The sequence below is a fragment of the Excalfactoria chinensis genome, chromosome 9 (genome assembly GCF_039878825.1).
Source record: "Excalfactoria chinensis isolate bCotChi1 chromosome 9, bCotChi1.hap2, whole genome shotgun sequence".
NCBI lineage: Eukaryota > Metazoa > Chordata > Aves > Galliformes > Phasianidae > Excalfactoria > Excalfactoria chinensis.
Window position 1 is genome coordinate 10115726 of NC_092833.1, and position 24111 is coordinate 10139836.

Below are 24111 nucleotides of genomic sequence, written 5' to 3' on the forward strand. Positions count from 1 at the left end.
CAGGAGAGTGATCCTTTTTTCATTCTCTCTCTATAAGATTCCATCCCAAAGAAGTTGCTCAGACAACAGCGATCCCCTACTATGCAATCAGTGCACGAGGAAAAACAAACTCATGCTGTAGTAAAACTGGAAGATCAAAAACTGTTTTTCTCTAGAGAAGGGAAATACTCCTTGAGTATGATTTTGGCAGGAAAGGACCTCTACCTATGTAAGACGTGAGGCATGCCGTTAGCACCCAGGAAATGAAGAGTAATTGGATGTTTCAAACAAGAAACAATTTCTGCAGAATTACAGTCCTGTGTAAAGCCTTGATTCACAGAATTGTTTGAGCCAGAAGGGACCTTTTAAAAGCAATCTGGTCCAACTCCCCTGCAAAGAACAGGGACATCTACAGCTCAATCAGGTGCTCAGAGCCCCCTCCAACCAGAAAATGATTCCTTGATTCCAGAAAATCATACAGGATAATTCAGTTTGACCACAAAAGCTATGATTTTGCACAAAAATCACTATGATTTTTGACGTATTCTACTGTGGCAATGTGACAGACACCAATCTAAGGTGCTTTTTTTCCATATGACATCAAATTCAGCATGTAACCAAGAACACACCTCAAGACTGAACTCCTTATCTTTAAGGAAACACATCTTTACTTTCTGAAGGCCACCAGCCCTTCAGCAGTTCCTCTGCGTGATTCCTTTTAATCACTTGATTTTTTATTACAAATTTATTAAGATCACAGTTTTGACTCTTGGTATCCTTCAGTATTATTCACTTATCTTAGTATTTCCATCATTTTGTTGCGTGTGGTTTTTTCAAACTTCTCATCTGAGTGTGTGAGTTAATTTAGAGCAGCATACCAATTTCCCTTAGAGTATGAATGAGGAAAACAAAGTATCCTTCTGTGAAGCAGCAATCTGGTCATTCCCAATAATAAACAAGAAATAAACATTCTGTATATATGAATGATAGCTTTGCATCCTATTTTATGTTTTATCTGTCTGCTTTCTGAGCACTCCACATTCAAATTCTACTTACTTTACTACGTTCCAATGGCTTCAGCACCAAGATCTCAGCAGATTTACATTCCCTTCTCTGGGCAAAATAGTAATTGGTCTTCTAGCAGATTGCTCTCCACACAGTTGTCAGCTAGAAACTTGGGGAAAACACTTAATTTGTTGCTATTTCTCACCCAGTGAATAGCCAACATCAGCCAAACAATCAGCTGCACCTGAAAAGTTTCCCAAGGCTGTAACAAAATAACGTGCAAGCGGAGAGGATTCGCCATACAGCAATCATCAACAAACCAAAACATTGCTCAAAAACTTCTATGCAGAACTCTAAGATCAAATGCTCATTAAGGAAGAAGGCAGCTAAATAAACTTGCATCTGAAATTGTGTGTTTCGACAAATGATGTATCAGGAACATATTAAAAATGAACACACCGGGTTGCTCTGATTGATCACAAAAAGGCACCGAGGTAGAAAAACGATCCCGGGGAGAAAATAAAAACTAGATGACACTGTGGGCTGTAAAACAAATAGGTGGACATCTGGGAGACCTGGAAGGGAATGCCTAACCCCCAGTCCTAGTCATTGGTAAAGCATGGTTGGCATTTCCATCTCTTTGGCTGGTATGGATGGAGCTATCGACCACTTTGGCAGCAATACTTTCCTCCCACTGCCTTTCAAACAGGTGAACACAAAACATCTTTAAAGAAATACCACAAAATGTATCTATTATATTACAAGAGAGCAGACATTAAGATCACACAGTGACTGCGTTGGCAATGCCAAGCTTACAAAATAAAATGCGATATACGCACAGAAGCACACATAGAAAAACTTCAGTTGTATTCCTTATTTCTTAAATCTCACCTTCTTTTCCCGTCAGAATGACTGAGATTTAATAAATAAATAAATCCATCAACCATCAGAGACCCCTTTAAATTGTTAGTTTCAAATGTGACCGTATTCATGCTCTGCTTGCTCCCAATGCTCGAACTAATAAGTCTATAGTCACTTATTTTACAGGGCTTATGTTCATTTCATAGATGTTATAATCAATGCAACATATCCCTAAATTTATTTTGCATTTATAAAGTTTGCCTCGTTTACTAATAACCCAGGAAGAATTTCATGTGAATATTCACTGGTTTGATGTTAGCCCTTTGAGGCTAATTTGTACTTGTTTTTGCTCTGATGCTGCCAAGTTCAGGCAATGCAGGAGCCAAATCATTACCAACACACTAAGCATTCCGCATCCATCTCATATCCATTCTGATCAAGTGGAAATAACTCCAAAAAGCAGTGGAAAAGCAGTCCAGAACAGTCCTTGCTGAAAATACATCTGACTTGAAACATCAGGCTCGGCAGTGACAAATCAGGACATAAGGTGGCATTATTTCCCTTCCTTAACTATCTGCAGGGCCAGATCTGCATGTCAACAGTGACACTGCCGTGCTATAAACAAGCTGTTTGGTATTCCAGGAACAAAACAAAACAACAGGGGAAACAAGAGAAAGAAAACAACTAGGAGAAAATAAAGTCTGTACTGAGTTGCATTCAGAATACTACACAAAGCCAAAACCTGACTCCTCCCAGCTTTAAATTTTCCCCGAATACCACATGTATGAAGTGCTCTGACCAAAAGCATCATTGATGCTGCATTAACTATAGAGGACTTCTTAAGGAACGTAATGAAAAACTGAACTCTTCTGCTATCCTTGACTCAGCTGTGATTGCCTACACCACAAACTTGTATCGGATTTATATAGACATTTAGAACAAAAAAGTGAGAAAGCAGTTGCAAAGGATGCAGAAACTGAGGCTGCCTGTTCATCCACTTTCAGTTCACACAGTTCAACCCACCAAATAAAGGCAGTTGTGATGTAGAACAAAAGCAGCATGTGAGTACTCTTCCCATTCCAGGTATACACAGGGTCTTTCCTTTAACAGTTGGAAGCTACTGCTCACAGTGGAAAGAAAATGAAAACTAGAAAACACACCACTGATTAAAAACTGGACTTGACTCTCAGAAGATACTGCAACTTCCCCCTCCCTAAACAACTCAATCAAGGCAGATGCCTTTTGGGAAAGGATGCTTTATTCACATACAAAACCTCACCCAATACAAAGAGAACTAAGAAGAAAACTGACAAAGCTGCATTGTGAGAGGTAAGATGGTCCTTTTTGGGTTTAAAGATCTCCAGACACTTTACTTAACAAAACAGAAAAGTTGCCCTTCTATCCCCAAAACAGTATTTGTTGCAATATTGCCAAATATCGAGACACATTCATTCATTTATCCTGATACTCTAATTTCTTTATATTGCATTTCATGTTAAATTCACAGCTTAAGGTCCAGGATTGATTTACTCAGGCCTAGAGAGGAAACACCCAAAACTTGCTAATACAAATAATTCCATGTTTTCTTCTGTAAATCTTGTGTCATTTAAACACTGAGCCACTGGGTCCAGAAAAAGGCAGAAGTGGGAAGCACACACTGACCAACATCAACACTTAAATGAAACGTGGCTCATCACAGTCCAAGAGATCCCAAGTACAAAGTCTGGACAACTTTTGGATCTTCCTTTCCTCTTACCCCATGTTACTGCAGCTCTGGAGGGTCTCTTTTACCAGGTTGGTTCCTGTCCTTCTGTAAGGATATTATCTTCATGAAAGTGCTCTGAGTGGGACTGACTTGCTGTAAGACATGGTTTGATTTCATTTCATTCCATCACAAAGAGTCCCCTGACACAGTAATTAATCATGTCCTTCCAGTGCACTGAACTGTCTGGAGATGAAACTCCACATTCCCTTCCAGGGTTCCCCAAGTACAACATGGAATTTGTTTCATCTTTGTGTAATGAAGAAATGGAGCACATTAGAGGAGTGAATTAACCCCAACTTCAGATTTATAAAGGTGTCCCTGCTCTGTTTAATTAAATGTGTCTTAAAATCTCCTAATCCTAAACTAAAGACTTAATAATGTTCAGGAACCTCTTTTTCCTTACAGTATATTGCTTTAATCTGCTGACAGCTTAATACTGAAAGAAACGTACTGCTCCTCTACCTGACTTGGCCAGTACAAAGACAAAAACCCACATGACTGAGATCAGCTTCTCTTACGAAAGCAAGCACGCAGTACATAAAGGATGCCATGTGACACCACCCTAAAAACATTTTAATGTCACAAAGTAAGTGTCAAAGATTGCTCATAACCTAAAAAAAGTAAAAATCAAAATCAGGAGTAGAAGGATGAACAGGATGAACAGAGTGTAAAGATTTGTTTTCTTCTTCTGAAGATATGGAGATCTGTCTTTTTATCCCAAAGACGGCAAGCTCTGATCCATGGGTTTATGGCATTACACGTTCCTTTGAGAACATCTTGAGGCACCAGACATTATCCTGGGTTTCTGTGTTTCATAGCTCTGTTCAGGCTCTTTAAATTTAGGGTGAAACACAGGCATTTCAATTCAGGACTTTGGAGCCGGAATGATATCAGCATCTGCTTAGTCCAAAAGGTATCAAACCATCAGCAGAACTTCAGAAGAAAGATGACAGATCATGGAATGTCTCTATATGAGATCTTTAGGAGACAACCGTATCAAGAGAGCAGCGGTGTGATCCAGTGATGGAGAAGGAAGGATGAAGGTCCCTCTCAATCCAAGCCATTCTATGATTCTGTGTATGAACAGGGGCAGAAAGTCAGGTTGTAAAGGCTGCCAGCCCACATGCAAAGTATTCATGGGAAGTTGACCAACTTCTATTCCTTTCTTTTCCATATCCATGGTATTATCCACGTTCAAATGAAAGTTCCAACTTCAAGTGCTTCTCTCTTCCTATAATCTCCTGTCACACCACAAAGTGAGAAGGCAGGGAGAAATGTACAAGAATCAGACACAGCAAATGCTGCAGCCAAAGAGTACACACAGCAGATGGACATGCTTTCTACTCTTTCTTTCCCTAAGAGGATTATTTCAACAGGGCCTGGCTGGCGTCAGCACCAGAGCTAAGCACCAGCAACAACGCCAGCCAACCTTACTCTCCTGTCAAGGGGTTTCATTAAGAGTTTGGTTCCCTGTTGCTCTCATGGTAGCTTGCACGTGCTCACTAAATATCCCACGTTCACTCCCAAGGTATTTGCTGATACAGAAATCTCTTCCACCCTCCTCCCAAGGACCTGAGGCTGCAGCACAAGTCATCATCCTGCTGGGAAATATTCATTACACAAGGATCGGACAGAGGACTTAAGCTGAATGTGTATTACCTGAGCGGAAAAAACATTACTAATGGACATCATGTCCACTTCTTGGATTATACCGTCAGTCAGTAAGGAGTCCATGTAGGCCAAATAGGTGAAGAAAACAGCAATGAACCACTTCTTCTCACACGCAACCACTGTGGTCTAGACGTGGCTCCTGGCCAGCTCTGGGTGCTATGTAGGTTGGCAATTTAGGCCCACTGTCTTCATTTTTCTCCTTGAGGAGGAGGGATTTCAAACCTTAGAACTAAACAAACATTCCCATGTACCAAAGACTAAAGAAAGACCATTGTATTCTCTCCTTCTCAACTGTCCTGGTTTCAGCTGAGCAGTGCTAACAGCACTGCTGTATTGCTGAGTGATGGAAGCATGACGGAGGCTGGGCTGTGTAGTGCTGAGTTAAACCACAACACCAACAAATCTACCTGAGAACCAGCTCTGTCCTTAAATCTCATTTTCCCATTGCTAGCTTGAATAAAAGCAGATTTGTCTCTGACTGTACGGACAACTTAAAGGCATTCTTATGACTTTACATACATACATACATACATTCTTATGTATTAAATAAGAACAGATGTAACTTTTTAAGGTCAGTCAACACTTCCAAAAATCATTTACAAATCCCTTTCAGTTAAAACTAAAGTCAGAATCTGTGCTTTCAGATAACTAATTTCTGTAGTAACATCTGTAGCTCAAGGGAGGCACCAAAGCATCAGACTCCAATATCACCTAAGCTAAGTACACCAACCGATATGAAACTCAAACAGTTTTTCAGTATCTCCTACTATCAGTGCTTGGCTCGTCTATGGATATTCAATAATTGAGTTGAAAAAGTACCAAGCTGTGATATTTAGAAAGGATACACCAGACATACTTTGTTAAAAATTACTCATCAATTGGAAAATAAAAACTCTATACATTTGCCTCTTCCTTTTCCCTTATCCTGTACCAGGCTGCACTCTGTCCCTGCAGAAGCCACAGAACATTGACTTTTATTTTGAAGATATTTGTTCTTTTCCTGAAGGCTGAAAAAAATTAGAGAACCCCAAAAATGTTAGCCAAAATCTTGCAGAAAAGTGAGGAAAAGGGAGAACCTGCAAAGTACTGCATGAGCTCCAGTAAGATGTTTTAATGCTTTCAGGTTAGGATGCAACATATGAAGTCTAGAGTTAAGGACCCACTTTTAGCAAAGTATACACACACACACACCAAAGCAATAGTTATATCAATCTGCATATAATCCTGTATCAGAATGCTTGTACAGGAATGTAGATGTTACAAATTGCATATCATAACCAAGATTCACTTTCACAAATTACTGGAGGTGGCATGCTTGAAATCTAAGTCTTCAGTACAAGAGTGCCTAAATGACAGAAATATATACGTTTTATGGCTAGTGATTGCCTGAAGTGGCTTAACACACATTTCACTTGGATCTTAAAACATGTGTCACATTTTTGCAGGCACAGACTGAAAGCACCTGCTACTACTACCAGTCTCCTTTGGAAATCTCCATCTGCCCCAGACAGCAAGAAAAATCACAAGTAGAGTGGCTCAGGATGTACTTGTTTGTGCAAAGAGCCCACGTGGTGCTCCTACACTCAATGCTGGGCATGTAAAGAGTTCAGTTTTCTAATAAAATCTTGAGATGCAACACTAGTAATATATCGTAGTTCTCTCCATACTTATGTCACATCATCTTAACCTGAGAATCTCTTTTCAGGTGTAACATCCACACATCCTGTATCTTGTATGCCTTCATAATTCTCTGTGAAAATCACCTCAAAATTTGATCCGCCAAACTAATAACACTTAAAGTGATGTAGATTTCAAGGACCAGAGCTCAGGGTAGAAACCAAAGCAAAGAAAGCAACCAATGACAACACAAGTGTTAATACTAATTGAAGTCCAGCCTCTCTGTGGGGATTATTTTAGGAATATAAAATCATATACATTTGTACATGTGCAATACATGCATATTGCCTTTATCCAATTACACTCCATTCCGAACAAGTACATATGCCATACGGGAAAGTCACCACCATGAACCCACATGCACACAGCACCACATTCTGCTTTACGTGCACAAATCCCAGTGTAAAAGCAGATGGAGGGGCCAGTTCTGTTAAGCCCAGGTGATTATGTCACAGGTTTGGGGTTTTGTTTTGTGTTTTCTTTACCAGCAAACTGTCCATTAACTTTTCAGAGAACTGAAAGCAAAAGGAGAGGAATTTGTGAAGTCGGTAGTCCATATGGCTGGCAGTGAGTTAATCTGCGTCTAAGCAGCAGGTAGCATGAGCCAGGCTGTCTGTTGGGGTTGTTAGTAACCTAGGGGCAGATCATGGAACAGCAGGGAAGAGGATAAACTCAGCCTACAAATACAGTCAGGAATGTGGCAGGAAATTATTTTTGAAAACATATTCAGAAGCATAATAGCAACAATCAGACAGTCAGACTTTGTGTATGAAACCTATCTGGACTTGGGGAATACAACAGTAGTGCATACAACAGTGGGATAAAACAGATTAGGTATATGTATGTGCATGTGCCCATATATATAAAAATAGAAATATACATTACTCATATAAAAATGAAAGGTATGTGCACACCAACAGAGAACATGGAGTAAAACATAGCTTTACCCTACAATTTATTTGCTTATGTTTCATGCAAACCATTCACCAAATGGCTTTATAAAATGTTAAGTATTACATCAACATCAAAGAACAAAATGTAGAATGGCAGAAACTGAAAGGTTTGGTTAAGAAAGGAAACATAAAAAAGCAAAAACCAACAAAAAAAACCAAGCCACATATTATAAGAACTGCAGAGGAGAAAGTCTTTGCAACCCCAGTGCAGACTGGGTAGAAAGTAACACATCTTGGTTAGCCAAGAATCAGGGAGCACAGAGGGACACGCAACCTAAGATAACCTACAGCACATCTGTAGAACAGACTAAAATGAGAAGCAAATCTAATGACATTTTTCTCATTTAATATTATTTTCAAAATGTCACTCAATAATTTTGTTATTTTAAGTTTTGTCACCATTCGAGAGGAAAGGTGAGGCAGCAAATTATTATCCGGGTTAGAACATCTTATTTTATTCAGCTTTGTAACTCATCCCAGATAACATTAACCCTCCAGCTATCAGCACCTTTAGGATGAGAAGTGGCAAACACTGATCAAATTAAGCAACATGACACTGGAGGGCTTTACAACCATTCCTTATCTTGACGAGAAGACTAAGTTAGTCAGTTAGTCTTTATGAATAAAATATAAAGGTTCTATGAGGCCATTCAGTTCCATAACCTCTTGTCTTCCACAGTGGATGCCCAGGTAAGAATAAAGGAGCAAGGCAATACTCCCCCATAACTCAGGAACTTCAAGAAGTGCTGCCTTTGTATTTAATACTAGTGATTAGTGCATTAGTAGAGCTTCTATTTCAGCTTCAGCAAAGAACAGCCCTCTTATCTGACCCTAACAAATTACAAGACAGTTTAACACTCAGGGAGATACTCAAAACTTCCCGTCACAAGTGAGAGCTATTCCTCCCTGAACTTAAGCACCAGAACAAATCAAACATGACAGATGTCATTTGTATTACATATTAGTGCACTACAGGAAAGCCACAGCTGCTAGAAAAATGTGCTTTATAAAAATCTCCAGCACAGACTGTATAGTTAATAGAAAAAAAGGAAGCAATAACACATTACTTTATCCAATAATTCTGACATTCTCTGCATCCACTCAAAAATATACACATTTTTCCTCAAGTGGAAGATTATTGAAACTCAGGTACAGGAAACAAAAGAAAAAAAGCCTGCTCTTTCAAATAGTAAAGGGAATATCATCTAGGTTATTAAGTATACAAAACCTGAAAGCAGATGTTTCCATCTCAGTTGAGCACTAGAACACTGTTCAGGTCCAAACAAAGCCATGCAGTTGGGATGCTTTGAAAGAAACAACGTTCCTTAGGAATTAATATCTGTCCCCAAAATTGAAGGATGACAGCAAAAGAGAAGAGCTTCATGGAGATGATAAATGGGCTTTGAAGGGGCATAAGCTAGATTTTAAGAGAGGAAAGCGTATTAACACAAGTGTGAAATAAACTCAAAAGAGTGTATAACAAAAAGGCCCATGGCAGACCAACAGTTAGGAACTGACTGCATGTGTGGCAAACAGGAGGAAAAAAAGATTCACTTGCTGGGCAGAAGAACTGCACATTAGTGCTCTCTGGATGATCTCTGATCTCTACCAAGTTTTAAGGGTGCTTGTCCTGGCACAGAAAGGCCCCATCAGAGATTCTACCATAACTCAATCACTAAGTTCTGCTTAGTGAGAAAAAAATCTTATGACACGTATCCTCAATGAAATGCAAGAAGAGACAGTCTGTAGTAGATGACAGAAATGGAGTAGATTGATGACTTCGTACTTTCAGACCTAGCATCTACAGGGCAATGCCACACCTTTCACTGCCACAGGTCTATACTTGCTGCCAGCCCTGCCATAGACATCAGTGGCCCTAGTGGTGCAAGTCTCAGGAGCAGTGTACCTCAGGAGCTAATTGGCACAAGCACACATTGTCTGGGCTGCAGGTAAACACAACCTTTTTCTTTCACCTCCTCCTTAGTCCCACAGCTAATGAGTCCCCAGAAGGCTACGTGTTAAGTACCATCTGCATTTTAAGCTGCATCTGGGACTCAAAGCAAATAAACTGCTGTTGAACACTCTTTGCCTCCAAAGAGTTTTCATCAGTACTCCACTAGCTGTTTTTCTCCACTTCTTTGGGTTCAAAAGTTCTACACAGAACTTGTTCCTTCACAAAACCTTCACAGCTTGCTACCTTTTATTTGTGTTTTTCAGTCCTCCTCCAGTGATCTCAATGATACCAGCTCTCACAGATCACAAGTACCACCATGTTGGTGTTAAATTCAATGCATGACTTCTTCAAACCCTTAGGCTTACTTATGAGAAAATTCCTTCCTCCTCCTCTGCATTCACTTCTCTCCTTTAACTCTCAGGTCCTCCAAAAGAGCAAAATACTTTTTTGCACTGAGATCTATTTGTCTCAGAAGTAAGAAGGAGAAAAAGGAGGAGAGGCTCTTCAGAGGGCTGGCGATGATTCCTTGTGTATCAGTACTGGTATTACTCGGGTAGATGCAAGCAGCATGTGGGCAGAGTTTGACCTTGTAGGTAAGTGATTTTGTCAGGTATGTCTGCTGACCAGCTGGCACTGCCCAAGTTGTCCAAACAGTGACAACACCTGACATTTCCACACCGAGAGCTCAGCTCCCATCTATCATGGGCCAACAGTGCTTTACATTGCTCAATTCTTTAAAGAACAAATGAAAAACTGTCGAGGTAATAGGAAGTTTTTGTGTGTGCTAATTATAGCACACAAAAACACATTGTTTGTGTCCAACCGTGGGTCACACTGTTGTTACAAAGCTTTTGTAACTTTACTAATGCCTTTAATATAAGCTCCTATTAATTGTATACTCAACTTAATTCCTGAGCTCAGTGCTACTGGATTGCACTAGCCTGGCAGCTGACTATAATTACAGCATGCTTATGGTGTGCTTAACCCGCATTTATAAAGAGCATTAATTCTCTGATTCTGTTTTAATTTGCTGTGGGACTGACAGACAGGCTTTTGACTGTTTTCCACAGAACTGATCTAGCACTAGCAGTAGCCAGGTAAATACACCATGCTATCCAGCTAATATAACTCACTACTGCTTTGAAAGAAGGTGACACAATACTTCATCCTCCTTAGGATAGCTGGAACTACACCATCCTTCCACAGCACCCTGCAAGCTGTCTTTCTTATAAGTATCAGTTCATCAGAAATATTTATTATCAGAACAGCTACCCCATTAAAAGGCATGGTCAGAAGCCCAAGGAAGAAAGGAGCTCATATGATTACTACAGCTGCTGAAGACTTCAAAATAGTGTTTCCCTAATCAAGAAGTCCCACAGTCCCAGGCCACTAATATTTCAGCAGTTCTAGAGACAAGAGGGAGGAAAATATTTCCTCGACCGCTTCAGAACAGTTCTGGACATACTCAGCTGTATCTGTAGATCAAATGCAAACAACACTTTGCATATTTGCTTTCCAAGCCTGTATTGAAGAAAACTCATAGAAGCACTGATAAAATCCAGCATGTTGCATAAATCTGGAGATAAGCCAACATCTCGTTTATTCAGTTGGCTCTCAGCCCATACAAAATGCCATTTTTGAATGACTCAAAAGCACTGAGACATACAGATCTTCCTGGTGCTATTGCTATGAATTATAATAGGATCAGAGTGCATATTACTTATGTGTTATAAAGGAAAAGATGAGGGTGGGCCACACAAGACCAAGAACTGTTGAAGCCTTAGGATGACATCTGTGGATTGGCTGCATCCACTACCATCTTCACATCCCCAGCTAGCAGGTAGCTCCTGACTACGAAGTTCTCCCAACTAACAAGTTGTCTTTGCAGCATGTCTTTTTAGCTTTCCTTTTCCTCTTCTTTTTTCCCCCCTTCTGGTTGTTCGGGAAAGTAATAAATGATAACTACAAAAAGACACCAGAAAGATCAATGGACAGGATACCAGGAAAGAGGAAAAAATAACATATTGCTTGCCATGAAGAAGACAGGAAGATTTAAGGAAAGAATTCAGAATGGAAAAGGTTGCTGAAAGAGGAAAGAGGATTGATTGTATTTCCAAGCAGTACAGGACATGAAGCAATGGATTTCAATTGCTACAAAGATGGTTTAAAGTTAAGCATCAGGAGGAATTGCTGCAGAGGTTTAGTGAGGTACTGAAATTGGTTGGCTAAGGAACTTCCATTCTTCTGCATTTTAAGGACTGGCTAGGTAAATACCTGTCAGGCACAGCTTAAATAGAAATCAGCTATTTTAGGACCTCTAGACAGATCTAATGGCCTCTCAGGATCTCTTACAGCTATCTTTTTGAAGATTCTTTTAAGCTTTGTATTTTCTTCTTTGTATGTCTGCCTATTTCTCTGTTATTAGCCCTTTCTTTGGCAAAAAGCTAAAACAAAATGGCAACATATGCCCTCATTATAAAACTTAAAGCCAAAATCCAGTTTCTCTCATTCATCCTCTGAAAAGAATGCACATAAAAAGACTTATTTTTTTAATGTTACTATACTGATATATATAATGTATATGTGTGTGTATGCACAAAATGCTAAATTCCAACAATTCTTTCTGCAGAATGTTAGGTTCTCAACAAAAACCTCATCCTTTTGGAACACATCTTTTCATCGTGCTTTTTTGACTGTTTGATTTCACTTTTCACAAGAAAAAGAAGCAACTTTCCAGCTTGAAATAATGATTGCTTTTTTCCTTTCATTATTCCTTTTTGTTACTTCCTGCAGTAAACTCCTCATTAGACAGCCATTTTGATTTCTGAACTTTGTAAAGATGAAAGAAAACACAAAGGCAACAAAAATACGAGGCCTAAAAATGTTCATATTGCATACAGAGCAACTGCTCATGCATCCATGCTCATGTGTAATACACACCAGTGATATCTCATCTTTATAGATTCATAACCTGCTTAATCTCTACTTAACTAAAACCAAACAGGGAAGCCCTCTGTCCCCAAATGCTGCTCTGCCTTTATCCCAACAGGCGAGCTCCGGGTTTCTCTGTGTATGTGATTATTGCTGTGCAATTCTTTGCCTTTCTCTCTGGGCCATTTTCTTTATGCAGGATGACTCATTAGCTTTTATTCCCAGCAGGGAGCTGACATCCAATTAACCAGCTGACAGTCCTCTAGTGGCTCCCACTAGTCCTGTAAGGCTCTGTTTACAAACACAGGCTGTTGCGCCCATAAGGGAGAGGAAGCTGAAAGTCCCCCTGCCAGGCCAGTTTGTTCAAAACCTTTAGAGCCCTTTAAACAATACCTTTGTACGTTAAAGATCGGACATATTGCTTGCAGCAGGATGCAAGTCATCCTAATGACTACATCTGTGTTAAGTGGGAAAGGGAGCAGCAATTGGTATCAAAACAGGAGTGTTGTGACATGGCAGCTGCTTAGATTAGGGTTTCAGCTGGACAGACGAAGAAAAACAGGAGACAGGGAAACAGTGAATTCTGTTAGAGTGCACCTGAAGATTCTGTCCGCAGTGATGTAAAGCTCTCTCAGAAAAAGAAATGGGTAAGAAGCTACAGCTGTAGCAACATTTGCTCAACATCTGGACAAGGAGACAAGACATTTTATTAACTCACGTAGTACAGAAGCTTTGAGTCTGACTCTTAAACAGGAACTCTTTAGTACTTGCATCTAACGCAGGCTTTCTCTTTGTAAGGACTGACAACATCGTTTTTCTGCCTTTCATCTGTTGCTGGCACTAGTTCTGCTTACATTTTCCTCTTCAGCCAACTTCAGAGACTATAAGGTGTCTATAAAACTATGATGGCTGATTCCCAATTTCTGCTTGATGCCAGCTAAACTGTATAGAGTTCCTACTCAGATGCAATCTGTCTGTCACAGTAACTTCAAAATGAAGTCAGAAAAGCTTCTCTTAAAATGGCAGCAAGTCTATCTCCCTGGCAGCAAGTCTGAAATTGGACTTCATATTCAAACGTTTCTAAGTATCATACAGGATTTTTGGATCATTATTTAAATCCTAATCTTTATCCCCAGCTCCCTTTCTGAATTAGGTACAAAATCTCTTACTGATCCAAACACTTTCAAACCTGAGCTCAGTTCCTTTAAATATTCATGACCATTGCCTGATCTCTTGAAATAACCTGTACTTGTAGCAAATCAAAGCAGTGGCTGGTTTTCCACAGTGAACAAGGTTGAAACCACCTTGAAAAGGTCTCTACTGTCCCCCTCTACTTCTCTGGGTAAAGAATCAAAGGGAAATGGATTCTAAGAGAAACAGGCAAGCATGAAGTCCCAGTTTTGATTTCCTCCAAGGCTGCTTTGCACCATGCATACACACTAATGAAGTGTTATACCAGGCTTAAAGAGCTATTTCATGTGGATCTCTCCCGCACACTCTGGAGCAATACAAATGAGAATTACTGAGAATTTAAGGCTGAACATTTAGTCTTAGTTCTTTGTCTAATATGTATCACAACAGATATGTTGATATAGTAATCTTCATAAGTAGTAATTGTTGCTGTTTGGTTACAATAGCAGACAAAGCTTTCTGTCAGAGAAACTCCCTATAAGCAAATACAAAGGAATGCTTTGGTCAGAAATCCACAGTAAGAACAGCTTTAATAGCTTGAGAATTTATTCCTCCACTTCCTCTAGGTGACTTAAGAAGAGATTAACATCACAGCATCCCAAATCTGTAGTACAAGCCACATTACAGCTTCCAGCCTGCAGCAGCGCTGCCAGCCAGGTGAGCTCTAACTACCTTCAGCAGCCGCACAAGTTTAGCCAGGGGCTTCTCACATTCTGTTCCTCAACTTATTGGCAGCATCTTCATGAAGTCAGCGATAAGAAATTGCTGAGGGACAGGGACTTATCTACACCCAGAACTGTTTCTGCCTTAACAGTGCCATGTCGCTGTCCCAGACCCTGGGCTGTGCTCCATTTGTTCTAAGCCAGAATCCTCTCTGATCCTGTGAAGAACAGAACTAGATTCAGTACTTCAGATGCAGCCTCACCAGTGCCTAGCAGAGGTGACTAGGCCACCTGACCTTGCTAAATTTACTCTAGTACACAGACCGCCTGCCTGCTTCTGTCCTGTCTAGTCACAGATAAGCTGTTTGTTGGCTGCGTGAAATCACTCATCCCGGGAGCTCTTTCTGCTGCCAAACAGCAAAATTGCTATTTTCCTACCCTCAGCATTTCCAGTCAGGAAAACTATATTAATTCTTACACTGTTCTAACCTCAGTATGATCCAGACAGCAATAAGCCTGCATTTCCTGGAGACCATGCACACCCATGGGGAAAAAAGATTCTAACTATATTGATCTGAATCCCGTGGCACAGCCCAATTCATCTGTAAAAGACCAACAGATGGACAGGAAGAAACACCCTCTTCCCTCCTTTGCTGATAACAGTTCCCACTAAATACTCTCCTGTGTCCAAGTTATGCACGCTGACCACTCTATGAAGATACTGAAATTCACCTTGATAAACTTCCTACTAAGTTCTGTGTGTCTCCCTCCTTCTTCCTCTACCAGTCACTCTCTCTAAATTTCCCTCTAATTAATTTCATACCGAGCACTGAAAATCCGCAAGATTCTCTCAGACATCCCATATCACTTTTTGTAGGAACACTCTGGTTCCCCGGTGGTAAGTTCATGGGTAAAAAGTTGACATCTGTGCAGCAGCTCACAGGCTGCAATTTCAGGTATAGCATGTGTTGCACCTTGAACTACCGTCTCATTTCAGCCCCCACCGTTGAGACCAATTAAGCACAGAGCATGCAAGGAGCCGACCGAGTGTCGCGTGCTGACTATAACCACAAGGACTTAGAGGCCACAAATCTGTTATTACCAAGCTGTTCCTGACAGCAGCATGCTGCCTCCTAACAAAAAGGCCAGATTAGGATCAATCAAGTCTCCCTCTGGCTTGCCTGTGGGACTTTGGACCACAACTTCTACCCAAAACTTTCCTCTTCTGCTTCTGAGCACCTAGCTAGCCCCAGGCTAACAAGGTGTCTGCTGAGTCAAGCATGAGCTGAACCATATGCTCATAATTAGTTAACTTCTTGCTTTGTTGCTTAGAAGCACTATCAATAAATCAGCGACAGCCCGTAGTGGCCTTAGGAGATCCAATGAACCACCCCCAGCCAGCACGCACCCCTCCCTGCCACATGGGCGACCAGCCATATTTCATTCCAGCTGTGGCATTGTGCAGTGAATTAACTTTATCCTCAATTTAAAAGCCAGCATGAAATCGAGAGACTTGAAAAAAAAAAAGAGTAGAGAAAGAAAGAAAGAAAGAGGAAAGGGTAGGAAGAGAGGTAAAAATCCTAGCAGGTCAACTCAACAAAAGACTGGTGAGGGACAGTCTACAGAGATGGCCCTGCTTAACCCATTGCTGGAAGGCTGCCCGTTGGTAGCGCACTGACTTTCAAAGCCATTCTGTTTTACTGCCCAACGCTGTGATTGAAGGTTTATTGTTAAACACTGAAGGGGGGGAACTCAGTGATATCATTGTTTCTAAACCAGTTAAACACACTGTTAAGCAGCAGCTCAGACAGTAGGTAAAGTGGAACTAGAGCCAACAGGACCAGGGTGAGACAGACTGAATGAAAACATCACCAGGAGATGAGTGTGCCATGCATAACACCGTGTTCAACTTGGTACTTGAGCACACAGTCGCATTATTAGGGTATATCTAGGGTATATATACAAACAACTGAATTTCTAGCAGCCTACACAGCAGCTCAGCACTCTAATCTGAACGTCAGGAGATCACCAGTGCAATCATTTTCCTGTACCGAATGTGTAACTGAAACCAAGTTTCTGTTTGCACTGCTCCCATTAGCAACTTGTATTTGGTAAGAGATGCGCTTGATGCTGAAAGGCAGAGGAACCCTAAGTCCCACAGCCCTGCTACTAAAACCTCACTTTCAAAGACTGCAACAGGACCAACTGATCTTCTGAATTGCACTTACCGGGTGAGAAGTGGTTGCGATGTTGCTACCTTCTGATCTTCCTCCAATTTATCATCTCAAGAAGCCACCTGGCTGGTTACCTGGGTTCATCTCTTCTATGCTGATATATCCATGAGTGCTTCTGGCCACAAAGCCACAGGCATGCTTCAAATCTCTTCCATCACTGACGCACCTGAATTAAAGCCAAACAGAACTATGTTGTTCCAAAAAAGGTTGTATTTTAAGAATGTGCAACAGTTAAAAGTCAAGATCCCATTAAAACACAGGTACATAAAGAGGTTTCCTGGTCTTTTTGTTTCACTTTAAGTATCTCCATAAAATACACACTTCAGAACATAACCTTGGAAATCAAGTCTGCAGAATCTGAATACACATCCCTATACTACATCCATGCTTTCTTGTTGTTGTTTTCCACACTAGAGATGTTTCACTATATGAAATAATAGTATTTACACAATCACTTCAGAATGTCCACTTTAAAGGCCTCATAGTTGCAAAAACAAACAAGTAAATAAACAAAAGCACCGCATTTATAATATTTGAACCTGGGGAAATCCAATAATAATAGACACAGAGAGAAAAAAAGCAACAACAAAACATGAAAGATAACTGCACAATGCTCCAAGGCTGTCCCAAGAATAAAGTCGCTTTTCTCCTTGCTTTAGTATTTGGGACTAACTGAGCTCTCTGACACAGCCCCATCTGAGGTGGTGGGTGAGCAGAACCTTATGATTTTGTAGTCCTCAGTTTCCCCCTCAAGACTTAAATCCACTTGCAAGAACCTGAGCAAAGATTCCCTCATGTACCCCACTGAACGAGCTCGACCTGCACGTGCAAAGCCAGAGAAGGGATTCTAGCAAGCCCTCTAGTGTCCACATACTGCACAGTTCTGTTAAACACCACTACACAGAAGTGCATGATAACCAAAACATCTTCAGCAACAAGTGGCCCTCCTCATTCATATGCTCGTTATGATTCTTGAAGATTAAAATACCCGTGCTTACAGAGGTCTGTTCATCAGCAGAATATCTAAAATAGCATTTTCTTCATTACATGTTTTATTCTAAATTGGTCTACAAAGAAATACAGCAGACTGCTGAAGGCTATCAAACATGTCTCCAGAACCAGCAGCAAAGAGGCTCCACAAGGACTCATTTTCTGAAAGCTGTGCTTCAGAGAAACCACTGTTTTCTCTACACAAGCCCTACAATTGCAGTTCTTACTGCAAGCCACAGGCTGTTCATACACTACAGCCCTTTGCAGATGGAAGAAGCAAGAGACTTGGAGGGTGACATGCTGACTCTGAAAAGTATCAGATGAACTTGCTGTTTTTCATATAACAACACTCCTTTCCAACCGTAAGAGGGAAAGTTGGTGAATGCTGATCTGACAAACATGGATCCCAGTGTGCACATCTGGAAACTGCTGAGCTTCAGAGTTACCTGTGAATGGCAGACCAGTCATTGGTGTTCCATGGCTGGCAAGGGGTCTCATTTCTGAATGACCAGGAGGAAACAGAAAAACAAGACAAAAAAAAAAGAGTCCCCTAGAGCCTCCAGGTAACTCTGAATAGCTGCCATTTAAGCTTCCATTCCTTCTCGTCCCACCAAGAGACTATGGCATAAGAACTTTGAGGCACATGTCCCTTCACCAAAGCCTACTTTGTAGCACTTTACTAACCTTGTTTCTTTCTCTTCTGTACTATTACAGTTTGCAATAGAATTGTACAAGTGTAAAATTACAGTATGGCATCGATCAACCCTGCTCACTCATCCAGGGGCAGTGAAAAACCAAAGATTTCTCTTGTTTCTTATGCACCCTGAGGTCTTTTTACATTGCTTTGGCATTGTAAACGGCTGCCAAGTGGACGCAAGCCTCCCCCCTACCCCTTTCAACCCCAGGACACCATTAAGTATAACTGTATGAAAAATCCTGTTAGCAGAAATTCTACTGCACATCATTGCTTCTAGGGAGCCCACAGTGCCACTAAAGTGTGTAAACCTTTCCTTAAAATGAAATTTCAGCAAAAATTCAGAGGAGAAAACAGCTCTGATGTGTTTGGAATGAAATTCTTCTTTTAAAAAGCTCTGGTATTTGGAAGACATTTACTCTTTTAATCCATTATATCAAAATCATTGACAAAATCACAATGAAACATTTTGTTCCTTCCTAAAAACAAAAAGCAGTGAGGAAAAAGAAAAAAGAAAAAAATCTTTTACAGAGAATTAAAAAGCATTCAGGTTTCATTCCAACGAGCTGGGCGTCAGGACCTCAGCATTCTTTGAGAAAAGAGATTATTGTCTCCAGCCAGCTCTGGTGTAAGCCTATAAAATCCTCTGCCAATCTTTTAGATGAATTACCAGCCAGCTAATTCCTTTTCATCACCAGTTCATCGAACACTACCTGCATGGACTAGGAGCTGGAGGGTTTATGTATATGGACAGAGCTGCTTTACTAGAACGTCTCCCTAGTGATTTACTGTTTTAACTCAGCCTTTGAATAGCATGCACAAAAACCCTGACATCTTTCTCAGCTTGTGACAACAACATCCTTCACCTTCTGACCCCCAACACATTTCCACACATCCTAGGATCTTTCATCCATTATTGATTAGGAAAGGCAATGCTACACAGCTCTGCAATGAAGAGATGCCCTCACATATATTTACTCAGATCAGAGACCTCTGCCAAGCCTCCCAGTCGTCAGCCAAGAATGGAAAGTACTCAGCACTACACCCAAAGAGAGATGGAGGGGAGCCAGACTGCCAACTCACAAGCACCAGCCGAGAGGGAAAGCACTACTAAATAGGTGAAGTCCAGTACATTGGTACTGGAAGCTCAGTGCACACTAGAGAGCTCACAGACCAGGTTATGAAGCAGGCAGATGCACGCACCAGCAGCTGATTACACTGATTACTCCATTCAACTCTGCATCTAGTCCCATGAAAATTCAGCCCATTGCATGAAACCCATGAGCTAAGCTCTTCTGGCAGATCTCCCTGCAAAAATAGTTTGACTTCAATACAAAACACCATGGAGAAAAACATGGCTTTCAGCATGCCACTGTTTCACTCATAACACTCAGCAGTTTCACCAAAATGGTGGTGGCCAACCCTTATAATGCAGTCATGAGAAACTTCTGTTATGATCTGTCATTTAACTATGGGGCTACCTCAGCGCACTTGTTTACACTGTAGACTCACCACTTGGTGATGAAGAGGTTACTTACTTAGCTGGAGCATGGCAAATCAATTCAATGGTAATCTCAGGCTAGAGGAAAATAAATATGGTAGTAGTATGCTGCTGATGCCATCCCAGGAGGCTTCAGTTTGAAAACCACATCAAGGTTGGTGCTAAAACTCCCAGCCAGTTAGCACCAGAACATCATGAAAAAAGTTTGCTGTTCAAAATTAACTTTGATTTTGGGAGCCCTTGGTAACAGCCAAGAAGAAAGGGATTCAGTTGGCCAGGGGCTATATGAGTACATTTGATTACACTAATATAACACATAAGCAGACGCACTATTCCTGATTGATCGCTGAGGTACTGAAACACAAAGATGCAGAGAATGACTTGAATCAACAAGCATATTATCACGATGCTCTGACATTCAACAACAACGTATAGCAGTGAATTATACAAACACATCTCATGCTGCCTAGGAACAGAACTTTTTTCCATTTCATCTGTTCATTCAAGGGATAATTCTTCACTCTTGTATCTGGAAATATGAAGGAGTGAAATCTAAAGGGCTGTGAAAAAATATGGTCACTCGCACTGAGGAAAGATGAGATCTATCTGCAAGAGGTGCGCTGCTTCTCAGATGATCAGGAAAACAGAAACACAATTACACAGAATCAGACAAAATCAACATAGATTACACTGTATAAAAGCACATCAAGATGGCAAACACACAGGATGACTAAGAACCACATAAGACATAATCCAAGAATGACAGAGGAGATATAAATCTCCATGAATAAATTTAGATAGGAAATCATAGTAATATTTTGAACTGCTGAGGTGTAAGAAGTAGTACCGGTATCACAAGAGAAAACTTGTGGAGGTTTTTTATTGTCTGACTATGTAATGAAAGCAGGAAATGGGACAAGATAACTCATAAGTCCTTGCCAGTTCTGGGTCATCATAAGTTGTTACCCATGGTTTAGGTAACAGAACATCTATCCCTTTTAAAACAACACTATATGAGAGAACCAAGATAAGCTGTTAACAGAAGACAGAGGAGCACTTGTACAGAAAACACAGGGCACACGGATATCACTCGATGATTCAAACAATTTTATTACTTACTTCATCTGTAAGGATATTCTTATGCATAAGAAGCATGTTACCTTGTATAAATGTTTTATGTTCTGGGGGTAAATCTGAAGTATGGCTACAAATCTATGCAATTCTTTTCTTAGAAGATAGTGTGATGCAGCAGTAATGTGATTTTCTGCTTCAAAATTAAGTGTGTCCAATAAAGAAAATCCTAATGTCTGCATCGAGTGATAATGAGTTCCTTGCACTGTTGCCGTTCAGAGGATAATAGGGAACATGACTGCAAATTTGGAGGTGTAGAAGCTTCTCAGCACCTTAAATACTATATTTTCTAAAAGACCACAAATACCATCACAACCATTTGAGATGAAAGTGACAGATATTCATTTGGTTTTTCATTATTTAAATGCAATCCATATTCATTACTCAAATTAAGATTTCGTATCATTATAATGTTACCCTTTTCCCATGCTGCTCCTAAAACAGATCTTATTTCATTAGGAGAGTAAAAAAAAAAACAGTCCTTTTCAGAACATAGCAAACTAAACACTAGTAATGACAAATTCACTTCTGGAGAGCTTACAGGAATAAACCTCATCCAGAATGCAACATAGAACAAGGAAACCCAATCATAAATAGCTAAACGTACTCTGTGCCTTTATTTCCAACAACAAGATAGTTTTGAAGCCACCACAAGAGTAACATCTGGATAGCACAGATTTTATCCATTAACTCATTCCCCTCACTGTTAGAAAATACAGGTTTAACTACAGGTAAACTGTCACAGTTTTTAGAGCTTTGAAGCCACCTTTTGAATTTGATTGCTTCCAAGTACATGTGAAATGCCACAGTACTAGAGAGTATCAAAATAGAAGAGCCGAGTCCAATAGCACTGAGGGCTCAGTTTGACAAACTGCATTTGCAGCAAATGAAAGCCACAGGTGGATACACTGCCAGTTGACAGTAATTTCCAAACAAATCACTCATGAGACAGTGACGGAAAACAAGATTCAGCCTAAAATGTATCAGCAAGAAATAAAAGATTTACCAGTGTTTTTTTTTCTTAAATTAAACAGCAGACAGATTAATTTTGGTTACTCATCTGAAAAACAGGTTAAAATCAGCTGGAGCACCCTTTGAGATGGGTCCCTGTTGTGTATATGCAATGGGAAAACTATAAAAGAACCTGCCTTATTTGACCTTAAAAACATAGGAAAAGATAGTATGGGACAGCACTCTGTAAAAACATCAAGGACAAACACTACAGAGAGAGGAGGACTGTCTAAACTAAAGCAAGACACTGACACAAGGACAAAAGGGATTATATCTGCTATGAATACATTCAGACTGGAAACTAGAAAGCACCTAGCTATCAGAGCTCAGCAAGTATGGTGTAGCCTCACAGTGGGAACAACATGAGGAAACAAACCTAATTAGTTTTAAGAGTGGGACGGGAAAGTTTATGGAAGTAAACAGCGAGGGATTATATTTGGGAAGTGCCTTTTAGGCTTGTGCTTCTGGAGGCAGACTGATCAGGAAATGATCGGGACCTTTATCTGAATACATTTCCATCGTAAAGCATTCTTGCAAATTAGTCTCAACAGGTTTAATTAATCACACCTTTAGTTCAAAACAGGAAGGATTCATGTAAATGCCAGATAACTCAAGTACCTGACTATCAGATCAATACCTGGGCATATTACGTGAGCCCTTATTTTGCTGCTGATAGATAAATCTTTCCAAAGAAGGGTGAAAAGCACTATAGCAGCAATTTGACAGAGTAAATGAAGGGGATTTGGAATGAGTCTGTACACCTGTGCAGGTGTTTGCATGAAATGTAATACACACAGAGGTGAGTCTAGTATAAAAGATGATTTCAACTATATGCAAACATTATTATGTTCCTTCTCTTTACCTTCTCTTTTGGAAGCCAGTTCACAATGGCCCAAATGTAATTTTTCAGATATTTCTACATAAAAAGGAGTAACATAAGAAAGATCCCAGGAGGATCACTTTCATCATTACAACAAGCAAAATCATAACATTTGAAGAACATAGTAGATATTAAAACACCAATAAGCATATCTCTATTGAATCCAACAGTAAAACTGAAGTCTGAAATGTTTCATCCTTGAACTTTATTTGCAACTGAAGTGCAAGGTTAACTACAACACGCAGAAAGAGCCCTGAAAGGAGGCAGCTGCCTCAGACAAACAGTAAAAGAATTAGCAAGCAGTTGTTATTGGGCCTTGTTTTACACAACATATTTATGTGTAACTGCTGCCATGACTTGAAGCTTTTCTATCATCCTTTGTGACATCCACACACCAGTTTGCAAAATGAGCTTTTTCCTTCTTAGACCATCTACATCTACCTTTCCCAGATAGGAAATCACTCATAAGTTATGTTCCCAAACCTATGGGAACTTGCACTCTGATTTGGTGTCTTTTACCCACCTACCATCCTTAATTCTCAGGCACAGCAACCATGGTGTAGGACTCAATAAGAATGAGCTGAGTAAAGAAAAGTCAACAGTAAAAACCAACATGATGCCAGCTCCACAGATGCAACAATGGGGTGACTACAGCCTTACTTCATACCTGGTTTTCAATCAAAGAGAGCGTCCATTCTCCTCCCCCCACTTCTCAGAAGCAAACAGCATGCCTGAGCACAAAGCTCTGCCAAGAGGAAGCACAGACGGAGCCGCCAGCTCTGTGCCAGGAGAACGGCCATTGAACAGCAGCTGCGGGCCAGCAGCACCTGCCCCCATACCCATAAAGCGGGAAGGGAACTGTATCTGTTGGTCCGCTTTTGGGCAGCCTGTGATGAAAAGGATGACCGGGGAGCCTACAGGGGATAACTCTTATGCAGGAACACCCACTCCACCACATTCCCCACTGCAGACTCTCCTTTATCTGTCTCCAAACCCCACGGCCAGCCAGTACCCCCAAGCC

At 40.5% G+C, this 24111-nt stretch overlaps 1 long non-coding RNA gene across 1 annotated transcript; it reads right to left on the minus strand.

The window, feature by feature from the left end:
• Window positions 1-4626: 4626 nt before the first annotated feature.
• Window positions 4627-24030, minus strand: LOC140256299 (uncharacterized). The gene is made up of 3 exons (XR_011904678.1): window positions 23758-24030; window positions 16878-17049; window positions 4627-4851 (listed from the first exon to the last, which is right to left on the minus strand). It is a non-coding gene; the product is annotated as an uncharacterized lncRNA (long non-coding RNA).
• Window positions 24031-24111: the final 81 nt, after the last annotated feature.